General features: G+C 38.1%; 1 protein-coding gene across 2 annotated transcripts in view; it reads left to right on the top strand.

Annotated features, from left to right (window-relative positions):
- The window catches only part of GUCY1A1 (guanylate cyclase 1 soluble subunit alpha 1), a 39,726-nt gene that overhangs the window by 4,458 nt on the left and 20,871 nt on the right, over nucleotides 1-14,397 (top strand). The window contains exon 2 of one of the 2 annotated variants that reach the window (XM_076336640.1): nucleotides 7,981-8,095. The exons of the other annotated variant lie outside the window; for it this stretch is intronic. The gene's annotated coding sequence lies outside the window, so the exon portion shown is untranslated. The remainder of the gene's footprint in view (nucleotides 1-7,980; nucleotides 8,096-14,397) is intronic. 2 annotated transcript variants of the gene reach the window in all.

Here is a 14,397-nt window from a genome sequence, read left to right as displayed (position 1 = left end):
CCTATGCATATGTATCTGCCTGAATGTGAACTGAATGCTATGCTGTCCCTGCTTGAGTGCCAAGGCCACTTTTTCTCTGCCCTAGGGCAAGGGGAAAAATGCCTGCAGACTTGCATCCCAGCATGGGGCTATGGGGCACAGAGCTGTCTGAAACCCTCTCTTGGGACTGTTTGGCTATGCCTTGCACTTTACGCATGGCTATGCCCGTTGATTATTTCAGCTAAGTCCATACAGAAAATAGGTCAGCCATGCACTGGCTCAGGAAGAGAGCTTTACTTGTGTGGGTTGTAATCTAGAGAGCAGGGTGTGTGCATCATCATAGAGGAGGCTGGAACTAGTTCCAAAGATGTTATCAAGCATTGTGGAATCTAGCCCTTGGACAGCTATTTGTATTAGAGAGTTGCAGGGAATATCCCATGCAAGTCATCCAATTGTTTCAGTGTGAGTAAAAATTTCTTGCTATAAGGCAACGTGCTAAAATCCTTTGATTATTTTCTCATCCACAAATGGAAATTGAAAGAAACATTTATGAAGTGAATCTCTTCCTCAGCCCCATTCTAAGGTATTCAGAACAAAAATATATCACTCTTTTGGGGAAAATATATTTTGCGGGAATCCTCCTGGTGCAATTCTAGAATGTCATCAATTCCAGAGGGTACGGTAAAACTTACGGTTTCTGTGATGCTACACACAGTAGTTGCTGCTAAACTCTCCCGTTTTAATGAATAATAGCATAGTTATTTTTGAGATCCCAGAAACAGGTTTCTCTATGGTATATTAGACAGGAGTGTGATGACTGCCTTTCTAATGCTGACCAAGGTAAATGTGTGTTTAATTTCATTTTAACCTTGCACGTCACTTGGCACTTGATACAGATGGAGACTGACAAAAGTTGTTCAGGGAAAGCTGATTTCCCTCCTCAGCAAATACAGAAACTCTTCACACGTGAAAGAGCATTAGTAAAAGGCTGACTACAATGGAGGAACACCTCACCAAGATTTCCAGTTTGTTGCTTGGAAAAATTGGGATTTTGCATTTGCTCATAATTTTTTCTATGATTTGAAAACACAAGACAATATACCCAGTTGCTGTCTTCTGGTTAATAGAGAGGGGTATCTGCTTATACTAATAGCTGTGTGGCTCCCTAGTCCTGACTGCAGGCACCCTGGAGCCTAAAATACTCATTGCAGTTCCTCTTTTAAATAGCACTGCTAAAAATGGCAAAATTTCCATGTCTTTGGAGAAAGCATGCATCAATCTAACTTTAAAATTCCTTTTTTTTTCTTTTTGCCAAAATTGTCTTCATAGTTGTCTATTTGCACTGGCAAGCTGAGAATGCAAAACCACTTGCCTCATGTTAGAAAAAATATTTGGTGGATTGATAAACTGTTCAAATTTTGGTGAAAATATAGCCATTAGTCCATAGAACTCACAAAGCATATTTAGAGGTAGGATTTTAGAATTTCCACATGGGAAGAACAGTATGAAGGGAAGGATAGTCTTGTGGCTTAAGAAACCTAGCAAGGCTTTTGGTCAATGTGGAACTGATTTTTTTTTTCTCAAAAACTTCAGGAAATCATGACAGGAATAATTACAATTAATTTTAGATTGAATTAAATGCATATTTTGATGCAGTTAAAGCTTCCCAAATAGGTTGCATGATATTAATAAAACCAGCCAAGAGGAAATGCCTTTCCTATAAGCAATTACAGAGCCTTCAGAAATGAGAGAATGAAGTTAAACCTGGTGCATGCTAGGCATGAAGCTATAGGGTGAGTACACCTTCCTTGTTCTGCTTTTATATATAGCACCTACAGCCTTTTATGAATCCTACCTGCAAAATCTATTTGAATTTCACTTGTAGAAATGTGCAAGTGTTTCGATCCCATTTTTATTTTTAAAATCTGGCTGCAAATTTTTATAAGGTTTGACCTGATTTTTGTAAATCACTCAGATCTACTAAACTCCTGGCCAAAAAAACTTGTGCAACTCTGTTCAAGAGAACTGGATTCATTTCTTAGCTCAGCTGCAGTGTTTCTTTTGTGTTCTCCAGCATGCCTTATTTCCCCACTTCTAAAAGAGGCATCGTAACGCTTCCTTTCGTATCCCATTTTTCTGTCTTAGTTACTCAGGGGGCAAACCCTTCAGGTCGAACATCATCTTTTACTGTTTATTTGTGTATGGCGCTGATCTTAATTTGGGCCTTCTGGGAGGTTAAAATAGACAAATAATACACCTAGCAATAGCAATAGAGAAAAAGCAGAATGCAAGATAACATTGTCACAATTTCTCTGCGGAGCAACCTGCCCAAGGATGAACTCACCAGACAGAAGGTTAAATGCCAATATTTCAGTTTAAGCAAAGGCTTCATAAGAATTTTCACATGTTGACCAAGTGAAAATTGATCAATCTCACTGACTGAATGGTGGCTTACATCAATGCTAAAAGGTAATGAAATAGTTCCCTTCCCAGACAAAAACATTTGGTCGTGTGGTGGCAGTGAAATAGCATAGAGGAGACCATTCTTTCAGTCATGAGCTAGGCATGGCTTGCAAAACATTTTGATAGGCTCATGAGGCAGAGACTACATTTGTAGTATGGCACTGAAAATCTACAGCTGATCTGAAAATTAGTATCAACTTAGATCAGCCCTGCACTTACTCTGCATGTCACGTGCTCCATATCTGTAGGAGATGCAGCGTGATAGTCAACTATATGTGGAAAAAGTAATTGACCGTGACAATGGTAAATCTGAGAACCAACAGAGTCACAGCTTAGTCAAAGTTTGAAGTGTGCAACTATACCATGCATGAGATGATAGTGGTGGGCATCATGGCAGAATAATTATTCTCTTAGAAGATTAGAGACTGGCACTAGCAAATACCAGTAAAAAATATTTTTAACTGTTGATTAATATAATATTTACCATCTGGTTTCGTGATGTCTTCCTTCCAGTTTCTCTTTGAAAAGAATTTGCCATTCTAAGCAATACTAAGTTCTAAGCAAAAATAGGTTTAAATGATAGATAAAGGGGAATTAAAAGGTAAAAGTATATTTTCAAATAGGCTTTGAAGTGGTGAAGAACAAGGAGTACTGATGGAATACAGGATTATGATTTACATGTAGCAAAAGCTAAAAAAGAACATCCATCCCTGTCCATGTTGTAGGCAGATTTTAGCAATAAATTGGAGTAGGGAAAAAATAAGATAAGAAACTGAAATAAGAGTAGTAGTGGCAGAAAAGCATCTAATGGGGTTGATGTATTTCAAAAAAATACAGTTAGATTTTATTGCAGTTGCTGTAATGTACTGTATCGTAAATGGCTGATCTATCTAATGCTGGAATAAATACGCAAACAAAGGTGGTTTATTATGGTTTATACAACATATTCTGTTTTCTTTCCCAACTGTTACTCCACAACCATGGAAAACACTCATAATCTTCAGTGAAATATTAATAAATGCATTCAGATCTTTAATGCTAAACTTAGGTTTGGTACTCTGTCTTTCAGCAAAGAAGCTGCATTACTTAGGAATGAAATCCTGTTGTCAGTTCAATATATTATGGGCAGTGTGGGGTTTAGATGCCTGTTGTAAACAGAGTTGAAAACCCAGAGCAAAGGTTTACATCATGAATATGCTGCAGAGTACTTGTGATACTGTGAGAACTTCATTTCTCCATCGTCACAGGATGCTGTAAAGTTAGCGCTTTTGTCTTGTTGGAACTTGCCGGGTACAAATATTTAAAACAAATGTTTTGAATTTTCAGCATCACCTAAACTGTAAGCAGAAATGTCAAAGGTTTCTGACCCCATGTAAAGGAAGACTACACAGTGCAGCAAACTTTCTTTCCTCCCTGGTTTTTTTCACCTGCCAAGAGTGCGCACACTGCAAGATTCATGGTGTTTCCAGATGCTCCAGAATACCAAAAGGCTTAAAAAATATTGTCTTCATCTTGGCAGGAAATTCTTCATGAAAGAGATACTACCTTTCTTGATCCTTAAACCTAGGTCTCTGGTTATATCTTCTAGGAACTCATGTCTCTCATTCCCTCCCTCTGCCCCAACTATGCACTTGGTCTCTCAGCCTTTTCATCATGGAATTTCATAAATTTCTAGAAAAAGGGGGAATTTGCTATGCGACATCCTCTTTCTGTGCACATACACAAACACAGAGGTGGAACCTATTATTTGTTATGGGATTTCTTTTATCAAGAACCCAGTTAACAATAAATTTAACTTTCCAGTCAAAGGAGCATTTCTTTTCAGGATAATATTTAAATGACATTCGAAACCTCTGAGTACTCCTCTGAGTACATATGGACTTGCTAGGGTCAGAATTTGATTTTGGTTCATTTTTAGGTTTTCTCCCACAGTTCACTGTCCAGTCTCCCTGCCCTTTCACCTCTGAAACAGCCGAACTGTTTTCTGTGCTGGCTTGGAGCTACTAGTCACAGCACCAGTACGCAACATAGCAAGTTGGAGACATCCTGTTATCTGGCCCCATTTTTGAAAAGAATGTGGTTTCTTAATATAATGAAAAAAACAGGTGTTCAGTGGTGGATGCCCATTTTACAGATCTAGAAAACAGCACATACAGAGCGGTTGTTCTTTAACATTTTCGTGGGAAATAGTACTTGAAGGGCCTTTGGTGTGGGACAGCTCCTACACTAAAAGTGAGTGTTATGATATCTGGGTAGTTTATCTGTCATTGCACAAGCTGAAGTGTTGAGACAAAGATGTTTCTCAGTTACATTTGATATTAGTTTTGGTTCTCAGCGAAGTAAATCTGAGATGACCCCATTACCTCAGTAAAGGCAATGCAGCCGAGATCCTCTACAGTCATTGCCTGCCACTCCAGGGTTCAGATTTCAGCCTTCAAGGATGACTGGCACTTAATGTCCATTGGTCAGCTGTCATTTCCACATGCCTATCTGCTGCTACTTCTCTTTAGCCGATGCTCTCATTTGGAGCCCTAGCCTCTAGAGCAAGACTCTCAAGCTGTGTTCCGTGCTCATTTTGCCTGAGGACTGAAACCCAAAGACTCCCAGCACTGAAGCATAAATTGCCACACCTTGAACTAAGAACTGAGTGCCCTTACAGTTCCTTACCTTCTGTGGTGGCAGAGTGGGAGGAAGGTAAGCCTTGCAGTTGTTGGTGATTGCTGGCACTAGTGCAGTTTCATGCTTCCTCACTGGAATGCAGGTCAGGGCCTTCAAGGAAGCCAGGCAAGTAGTGCTTCCATCCTGGCATCTCAAATGCATGTGCAGCACTAACTGGTATTTCAGAAGGCCTGATGGAGAGAGAAGAGGTTCCTTATAGACATATTATAAAAGAGAAGTGAAATATCTTTAAAAAATAAAATGTAAAACTATGAAATCTTAAATCAGTAACAATGTGTATCTGGCCTTTAACTTACAAAACAGTGCCGTTTAAAACAAAACGCTAGAAAATAACATATGAGATGTCCAAGTCTAGAAAGTTCTTACTTCGTTATTAACACAGGGTAACCTCATTAAACAATGCAGCAAAACAAGGTATGTCACTCCCTGCCTCCCATTAGATGCTAGTGAGGCAAAACACTGAAACTAGAAATTGGATCTTGGCAGCCAAATCAGGGCGATAAACATGTATCCTTCCTTAATTGTGCAACAGAGAGTAATATATAACCAACAGAGTTGGTTGAAACAGAAGCTGTAACTACCACAAAAAAAACCTCCCCTAAAATCTAAAATATTGCTGAAAAGCTCCTTGAAATTATAATTTCAACTTTTTCTATAGGCTATACTGACAGATTACAGAAAAATTATTTGCAAAAGTACCCACCATACTTCAGTGGATTTGTAGCAGAGAAAAAGCAATGTATCAGTAAAAGTACTGTCTGTGCCTTTGCAAATTGTTTTGTTCTATTGCCCATGTTTTCCTTCTTTCTTACGGATTTTTGAATCCTCATGTCCTTCTATAGGCTTCATTCTCTACTCTCTCCTGTTTTTTCCTCCTTGCTCCTTTAGTCTGTCTGTATCTCCCTTCTCTCCTTTTTATCTCTCACATAATAAAGAACAGCAGATATTGCAAAATAATGCTATGATAAATGAGAAAAACTATGCTATCTGAGAAATGGAGCAAAGCTTTGATCTTTCAGACTTTGGTAAGAATACTGTGATGTTAACATCGTTGCAGCCAATGCAGTTACACAGGTTGTGAGATGAAGAGCCGTGGACAGTTCTAGGTACTCTACCTGGAATAACTCTAGGAAGATTACCCCATGGTTCATACAATGCACAAAGTTCAGGTTCTGAAGCAGAACCTGATAATATGCTTCACAGAAGCATATTAGTTTGGATGACAAACATATTTTTTGTTAAGAGTTTTTCATATGATTCTAGTCTTTTGGAAAATCCAAGTCCTCTGGCGAAATCATCTCCCTTGTTTTATGGAAAACGTATCTGCATTTTCCCAATGAGAGAAAGACCTGAGGGCCTTACCCAGAAAGTCAGGAAAGTCTGTGGGAAAAGTAGCAGAAGAATCCTTACGGTTAAAATGCTTTTAATTTACCTCCATATTTAAACCCTGAATTTGTACCTCAATTTAGAGGCCGGTGATTGGTACATCCGACCAGAGATTCTGCACTGTGTTCTTTGTCAACCCTTTCTTGGATTTCCATTCCTCCAAACCCCTTAATCTGTTTAATCTCTGTTAATCTGAAACGCCTGCCACAGAAATCAGTGAATTTCAATGGAATTTACAAGCATTTTGAGCCAAGCATATGTTTCTGTGCCAGTCTGTGCCTGGCACTCTGGCACTAAAATATCCAGAACAGAAGCAGACACTAGAGTTTCAAAAAAGCTGGATGACATTATTTTTATTTTTGTGGAATTTAATATTCAAGTTTGATATTGCTACAAGGAGCTGCAATTCAACAGCTAATGCACTTGAATCGGTATAATGCATGGTTTGGAACATGCTAAATCTTTCTAAATGCATCTGTTATAACTGGGGGAGCAGCACCGACTGAGGCTTCTACTATTTGATAATATTTTTTAGCTATAAGGACGGATCTTTTCTCTGTTGTTTAGCACTACTGAAGGTTTGGAAAAGTAGCATATATGTTACGTATTTTCCTTTGCCTCATGATCAATGCCTCTATGATCCTCTGATTTTCACTGAAAATATTATTAAAACAAGAAGCTACATTTTAATAATGACTTGAGAAATTTCTTTGTAAAGGATCTCACATTTCTAGATCTGAGTAACCTAGATTTCTGCTATCGTCTGTCCCACACATTCCTTTTGTTTTTAAATAGAAGCATCAAAGCTGAATAACCACCCATAAATATTTTCAGCTTATTTTTCCGCAGGGCCACATTTTCACCTCAGTCTTTACATCAAACTGCCACCAAGGCCAAGGGGAAGCTCCATATACAGAATATGTGGTGATTATGGCAGTTATCTCTGAGTTAGTTTTGCATGCCTTCTTCTCCCTGCTGCTGTCATCTGCATGTGCTGACTTTTCCCGTGCAAAAGTCATCTGAGAAACACCCTGTGCAATTCGATTTTTTTCACATGCTTGAAAGAAAAGTAGAATACATGGAACGGAAGGATTTAAAAGATCAGTAAGCTGTGATAACTCCAGCAATTGCACTGGAGACAATAACAAGCATCATAGATTGAACATGCTACAGGAAGCCAAAATCTGCCTCTTGATTTATTTAATTTTTAGTTTTGTTACAGAGGTGGTATACACTAACAGCAGGCTAGTATTAGTCATTAAGTGCCTATTTACTGTGATTCATTAACAACATTATTTTCCCTCAATACCACATGTGCAAGCTCAGTATTTCACAAAGCATCTCACCTTTACTTTGCTTCATCATTTTAGTGAAAAAAAGAAGCCTGTGTTTTGAAAGAAAATATAAATTCACAAATTTGCCATATTTACCTAGCTTTCTCTGCTTTAAATGCATATCTCCTGTATTTTCCAGAGGAGTATTAGAAAGCAACTAAGTGATACACTCAACAGGGAAATTGGTATTGTAATATATTCCTAGAACATTCCGTTTCACAAGATGGGAAACTTCGGAACTGTGCTTTACAAAGGTAAGATCCACTGCTTTTGTGTACTCAAATCTTTTTAAAAATAGCAGATTTTGAAAGGGATGGGCTGTGAATAGGCCAATCAGCGAAATAAAAAATGAAGGTACTGATTTACAGTGCACATGGCCGAATCAGCAATTTCATTTATTTTAAACATGTTTTGCAGCAGAAACCATCTGTAAGCATTTAATCAAAAAGGAAGGTGCCTGCTGGTCCTGCCCTGCAGATACCATGGAATAGAACAATTGGGAAAGTAACTGATTTCTCCTTTTCTTCAGAGCTGCTTTCTTTGCCGTGGGCCTTAGATAAAGCAGAATCAGTAGCTGCATGACGGCTGTGAAAACACCTCTTAGACCATCTATTCTAGTTGAATACACCTATTCAATCAATATATTTTTTTCCCTATCAGAAAAATTACAAGGACATGACCTCGCTGCTGTAGGATAAACCATTTTCACTAATTAGAAGTTCCTGTTATTAGCTTCCCATGCATGGTATTTAACTTTTCCAGAATCTCAAATGACCTTAGTTCTGTGTTCACCATCACATCTGCACACCTACCTGCAAAAACCCAAAATGAAAAAAACCAAGGCCGTATTTTGCTTCAAAAATAAGAAAACATGCAAATCAGTATTTCTGTGACAAGAGTCACAGAACTGTTAGGTTTAATCCTATTCCTGCTATATCCAGAAACCTGCTGTTGACTTCAATGGGAGTTGGCATGAGTGCTTAACTATGAATAAATATGACAGGTAGTTGTCAGTGATTTTCAGTATGAAAATGATTTTGTAGACATTGTAAACAGAAGTGGCAGCTGGCAAATATTCAGTCAGAAAATTCTGCAGTTGAAATCTACTAATGAAACACTTTGCTTTCTACAGTCCTAGTTTTCAAACTGTTCTCTGAGATCTATAGAGTTCAGAGAAACTTTTAGTACTCCATTATTTATAAAACTTGCTGTTCATTATAATTTAAAGCTGCGAACACAAAGGGAATATTTAACCATATGCACTGTCATAAGACACTACAATCAATGTTTTGTATTGCTCTACAATGCTCCAGTATCTTTGGGAAAACAATAACAATAATGGTATTTATGCAAAGCTGTGTGTCAGTTGCATAAACAGTTACCCACATTCAACTTCAATTAGATGAATACATGCATGTACAAGTCTCAGCAAGACAAGCCTCTCTGAAGAAGTAGGAGAATTATTTTATCATCTCTGAAGATGCGTCACAGTTAATCGAGACCATGGTTCTCAAATGAGAAGTTACTTCATGCGTTGGAAATTTGGAATTTTTAAATAATTTGTTTCATTTATTATAGAAGATGCAGCAATCCTGGCTAAGTCATGAATACTAGCTAAAGATTTCAGTGAAAAATACTATGAGATAAAAAGTTACTAGATTTCACTCTTATTACAGAATAATTACAATTATTTTTTACTTTCTTTGCTCCTAAAAATATTTTTGATCTATGAACTAAATAAAAATGAGATCTTGCAGACATTCGAAGTTAGAAGTCTACTTAAATGAGTGAAGTTATATGCATTGGTAAGTTTGAGATTCAACTGTAAGTAGGTATTTGGAAAGAATCAGTAAGCACAACAACTGACAATTACTTCATATTCTAGAACCACAGACCTTCTCCTTTTGTGGATTCTAATTTATATTCCATTGGCTTCTAGCAAGACTTCGATCTTTACATTTAAGTCCTGCTAACTGTCATGAATACCACATGTCCTCAGGACAACTTTTAATTCTTGAAAAGAAGGAGTTCTGAAGACATACATTTATTTCTTAGCTTTCCTCTTACAATTTTCATGAAAGTATTGTACTTTCACGGACTGCAAATGCAGATTAAATGCTATATTTAAAATATATGCCTTTAAGGTGTGAGAATAGTTTCCAGACACTTTGGATTGGTTTTGGTTTTGCTTGTCCTCACTGCAGCACCTCCTCTGTTTCAATTGCTTCCTCATCTGGGTACCCAGATCACTTCAGTTATCATCAGTTCTGTCAGTTCAATATCAGGATTTCTCAAAAAAAAAAAAAAAATCAACTTAAATAATGTGTTGTGGTTACATACAGCAGGTTGTTTCTAGTGTTTGTGAGGTATCTTTAGCTCTACCTCAGGAAAAATGCCCATGAGCAGTCAACCTCAAGAGCTCCCACCGCGTAAGGAGGCTGGGGTTTTCAGGGGTGGTATCTCCATCATAAGCTGCTTAGCTGGCGGTACAAGCCATGCTTTGGACCGGGGTGAGGGTGCGAGGATGTGCCACAACCAAGGGCTGCTGTTTCCGCCTGAGCGCGTGAGGGGGGAAGCAGAGAATCAGGTGCTATGAGGCTGCCTGCTGGGCTTGCTATGGAGTGTTTTCACAGATAGGCTTTGACTCACAGGAAGAGAGTATTTTTCCCACGCTATCTTCTCAGCATGCCTCCCTGTTATTTGGTCCTAGCATAGGAAAAATATTTACCCTATGAAAGTACATGTGATACTTAAAATGACAAATATATATTTTATAAGCAACGTTTGGGAATCAGTCCTTCCTTTAGCTACATGCCAAAACATGGGTGCAGTAATTAGGGTTCCCCCTGTGCCTTTAATTGAAACCAGAGATGTGGCTGCAATATAACTTTCACATCTGGAGTCTGGGCTTCTCCCAGGGCTATATTTGGATCCAGGGATTTGCTTCAGACCATTAGAGGGAAATGAGTCAGTCACAAAATCAGTATCAGAAATCCAGTGATACTTTAAAACTAGGATTTTTCCCTGTCTTCAGGAACACTGGTTTCTATAGCAAGGTATAGAGCTTGGTGTTATTACACAAATGCTAATATTTTAAAGCAGCGGAAACGTCTGTCTCGTGATGACTTTAAAATGAGACATATTAGCAGTTTTGAAGGTTACTTATGTATTCTGTGAAACTTATTTTCTGCTGATTACAATAGGGACAAGATGGAAAAGGAGATAACTTATTTTCTTCTCAGAAAACAAAGGTAATTATTTTCTTCATCTCCTGGCTTCGTAGCTGTCTAATGTTGCAGCAACACAGATCACAATCCATTCCACTTGGAGCACTGAGGAAACACTTGATTGTGTTTCTCTGTTTCTTAAAATACGTCATAAAGAAAAAAAGGTACAAAGGTAAGGAAATTCCACATTATGTGGGGAGAAAGTCTTTCTTGTAAGCAAGGTCTAGATTTTTAGCTTGCCCTAAGCAGTCATACAGTCACTGGGATGAGCTACAACACTGAATTTGGATTTACTAAAATATTTGGACTGTTAAAATAATAATTGATTGCTATGACTTGTATTATTTTATCATAGCCGCTTTACTACCTTGTACTTAGCTTGGTAATCACTGCAGTTCCTCTAGTATATATATATATGGTTCAATAAGTGCTGTGGTGTACTGTGGTATTTCCTTACTAACAAAAGTATGCTGTGACTTACGGAAAAGTTTTGAGTGTACTTCTCTTAGAAATAGCCCCAAACAAACAGAGCTACGTCTGGCAGTAAGGACACTGGAACTGGGCTTGCACAGCACACAATGGCAATTAGTGCTTTGGAGAAAAAATGTTAAGACTACTCTAAAGGGCTCTGGGGTACAGACAGATCAGAACTAGGCATGACTTGTCAGAAAGAAGGGTGGAAGTTTGGGGGAACAAACAGAAAAGTTAATGCCTGACAAAGCATATTGCTTTTGAGAGCTAGAGTGGAATTTGAGATTGCTGAATGTAGTAATTTCTTGGGTACCAGTAAACTATTGTGAAGTCCACTGTCCAATATCGTGTCTCATCTTGATCTACACGGCAGATAACAACCTTTTCATCAGTTATTGCCTTTGCTCAAGTAGCAAAAATCTGTGCTGTGAAAGAGCCTAGAATCTTGCCGGAAAAAAAGGTACTACTTTGTAGTGTGAGTAAAGCCGTATCTACACAAGGGTGGTAACAATTTAGGACTGAATGGTCACCTATATTTGGGATTTCCTAGAGCTCAACTCCTTGGCTTTGCAATTTTCTTTTTATTGCATTATCTATGCAATTTGGTCTGATTAATATTGTAATTATGTTTGTGTTGCTGCTGCAGATTTAGAAATCCCATCCCTACTGTACACTTTACCTAATATGCAAGTTACACACCATATGGTTTTTGAATTATTCTTGTGTAATGACACAGTTATCCCCAGGTAGGTTAGCAAATGTATTTACTGTGTTAATGACAGGCCCAAATTACTGGAAAGGGGTAAATGAGGCATCCTCAAATTTCAGTTGATGGGTTAGTCTCTGACTGGGGAGATGCAAGAAAACATCTCACTCCTCTTCACAAGGACGCATCTTTTCCAAGATGTCCTTTACCTAAGTCAACAATGGACAGTTTTCTATTAGGTATGACTCACTACCACTTAGAAATTTGTAAACAGATTTGCCTATCATCTCCTCCAGTTATTTACATCTTGTGCTCTCCAAAGCAGCAATACCCAAACAAATTAATGCTTTGAAGGTGTGTGCACTCTGAACGTGTTTAAGTTAACAATGAAGCAGCCAAAGAAAGCTTATTTATTTGTACAGGATTTAATAAGACTAATAAATGCTTACTTTGACTTCTTAAAATATTAACTTATATATTGATGCGGACTTGAGTAATTTTCTCTGAGTGTATTATAAGCCTCCTTAAAATCCTTGGAAACGGACAAATTGCCAGGGCTTTGATTCTGTTGCTACACACAGCACTTGAAGTAGAAAAAGTAAAGTGGGGATATTGCACTTCAGATTAATAAGACAAAATGATAGGATTTAGTTATTTTCCCCGTGTTTGTCTGCGGACAGGCACAACAGCTGAATCCACAATGAGCTGCTACTGATAGGGTGATGGGTACTAACTTGTCTGGCTGGAAGCTGATTGTGTTTTGCCTGTGCATAAAAGTAACAGTTCCTGCCTTGCTCTGTGCAGAGGCCTACTGACTGGCAAGGGGCAAAAGGCAGTGATTACTGAATCCCACAGAGATTAGAGCCGAGTGGGAATTGCAAGCCTCCGTCTTACATAAAGGCAAGACAGAAGTTAACAGCTGCTTCTGTTGAGGCAATGGCTCCCAGACCACACTGAGCTCCTGCAAGCGCTGCAATCGCTCTCGTGCTGGAGAAAGTTAGATCCAGTCAGTGCTATCTTCTGACTGCTGCAAGACAAACTAATTTTTTTTTTTTTTTAATTCTTGCTCAACATGCAGCAGTTCACCTAACAAGGTGATATGTATGATTAAAAATAAAAAAGTGACATTATAGCATAACACCATATTCTGTCCTACTCTGAGCAAGGGGCTGCTTGTCATAAGAGAAAAGTATTTAATGTTGCTTCTAATTTTTGTGCCATGTCCATAAGCTAAGATTATAAACTACCTTTAGCTACTGTTAACAAATGGCACTGCTTAATTTTTATAAATGGCTGTGTTAATATTAGGGGGGTTTTACTGTATGATTGATTCATTGCACTGTATTTCATGGCACTGTCAAGGAAATGTTTTAGCAGAGGAAAATATTCAGAAGCAACTAGTACAAATAAGCATACAGCATTTTGGCTGTAAGACAAGTATAGATGTAAATATACAATGAAATGTTTGCACAAAGCATTTTGAGCACTGTTAAGTTATTCTGCTGCTATGACTATACTATGTAGAGTCATCTTCATTTTTCTGAGTGGCACAGTGCCATGTTGCATTCAGCCAGACACTGAATAAATTGGTTGCTTGTAGTTTGATCTCACAGCAGATTATTTAATTTTAATTTTCAATTTGCTTCCCAAGGCAAATATGACAGCAATTAATATGGCAGAGATGAAGAATTCACATTAAATATTGCTGCTCCCCTGGGATGAGCTCTCTCAAAGCATGTTTGGAGAGGAATTAAAACCAGAAACCTTTCCCATGTTTCCTCATGTTTCTTATTTTTTTGTTATGGTCAGAAAATGTCTTTAAATATTGTGAACAACGGGAGGGCTGGTGTTCCTCATTCTTGAAACACATCTGCAAATGTTTGACTTGACTTAACCTGTGATGTGTGCCATCACCTTTCGCATACCTTTTTAAGGTCCATTATACTGCTGAAATGCCTTCTGTAAACTCTACACTGGCGATTCATTATCTTTCTCCTGTCAGACCTTTAAAACCACTGTCTAATTACCATTTGAGTGAGACAGGTTTTCCTATAATGCAGTAGACTTTTTTCCTGAATTTTGGTTATATTAAGTGCAGATGCACTTAGGATAGCAGCTGCAAACTTAATGTTTTAATAAAGGAAGACCTAGT

The sequence above is a fragment of the Aptenodytes patagonicus genome, chromosome 4 (genome assembly GCF_965638725.1).
Source record: "Aptenodytes patagonicus chromosome 4, bAptPat1.pri.cur, whole genome shotgun sequence".
NCBI lineage: Eukaryota > Metazoa > Chordata > Aves > Sphenisciformes > Spheniscidae > Aptenodytes > Aptenodytes patagonicus.
This window is presented reverse-complemented; position numbering and strand designations above follow the sequence as displayed.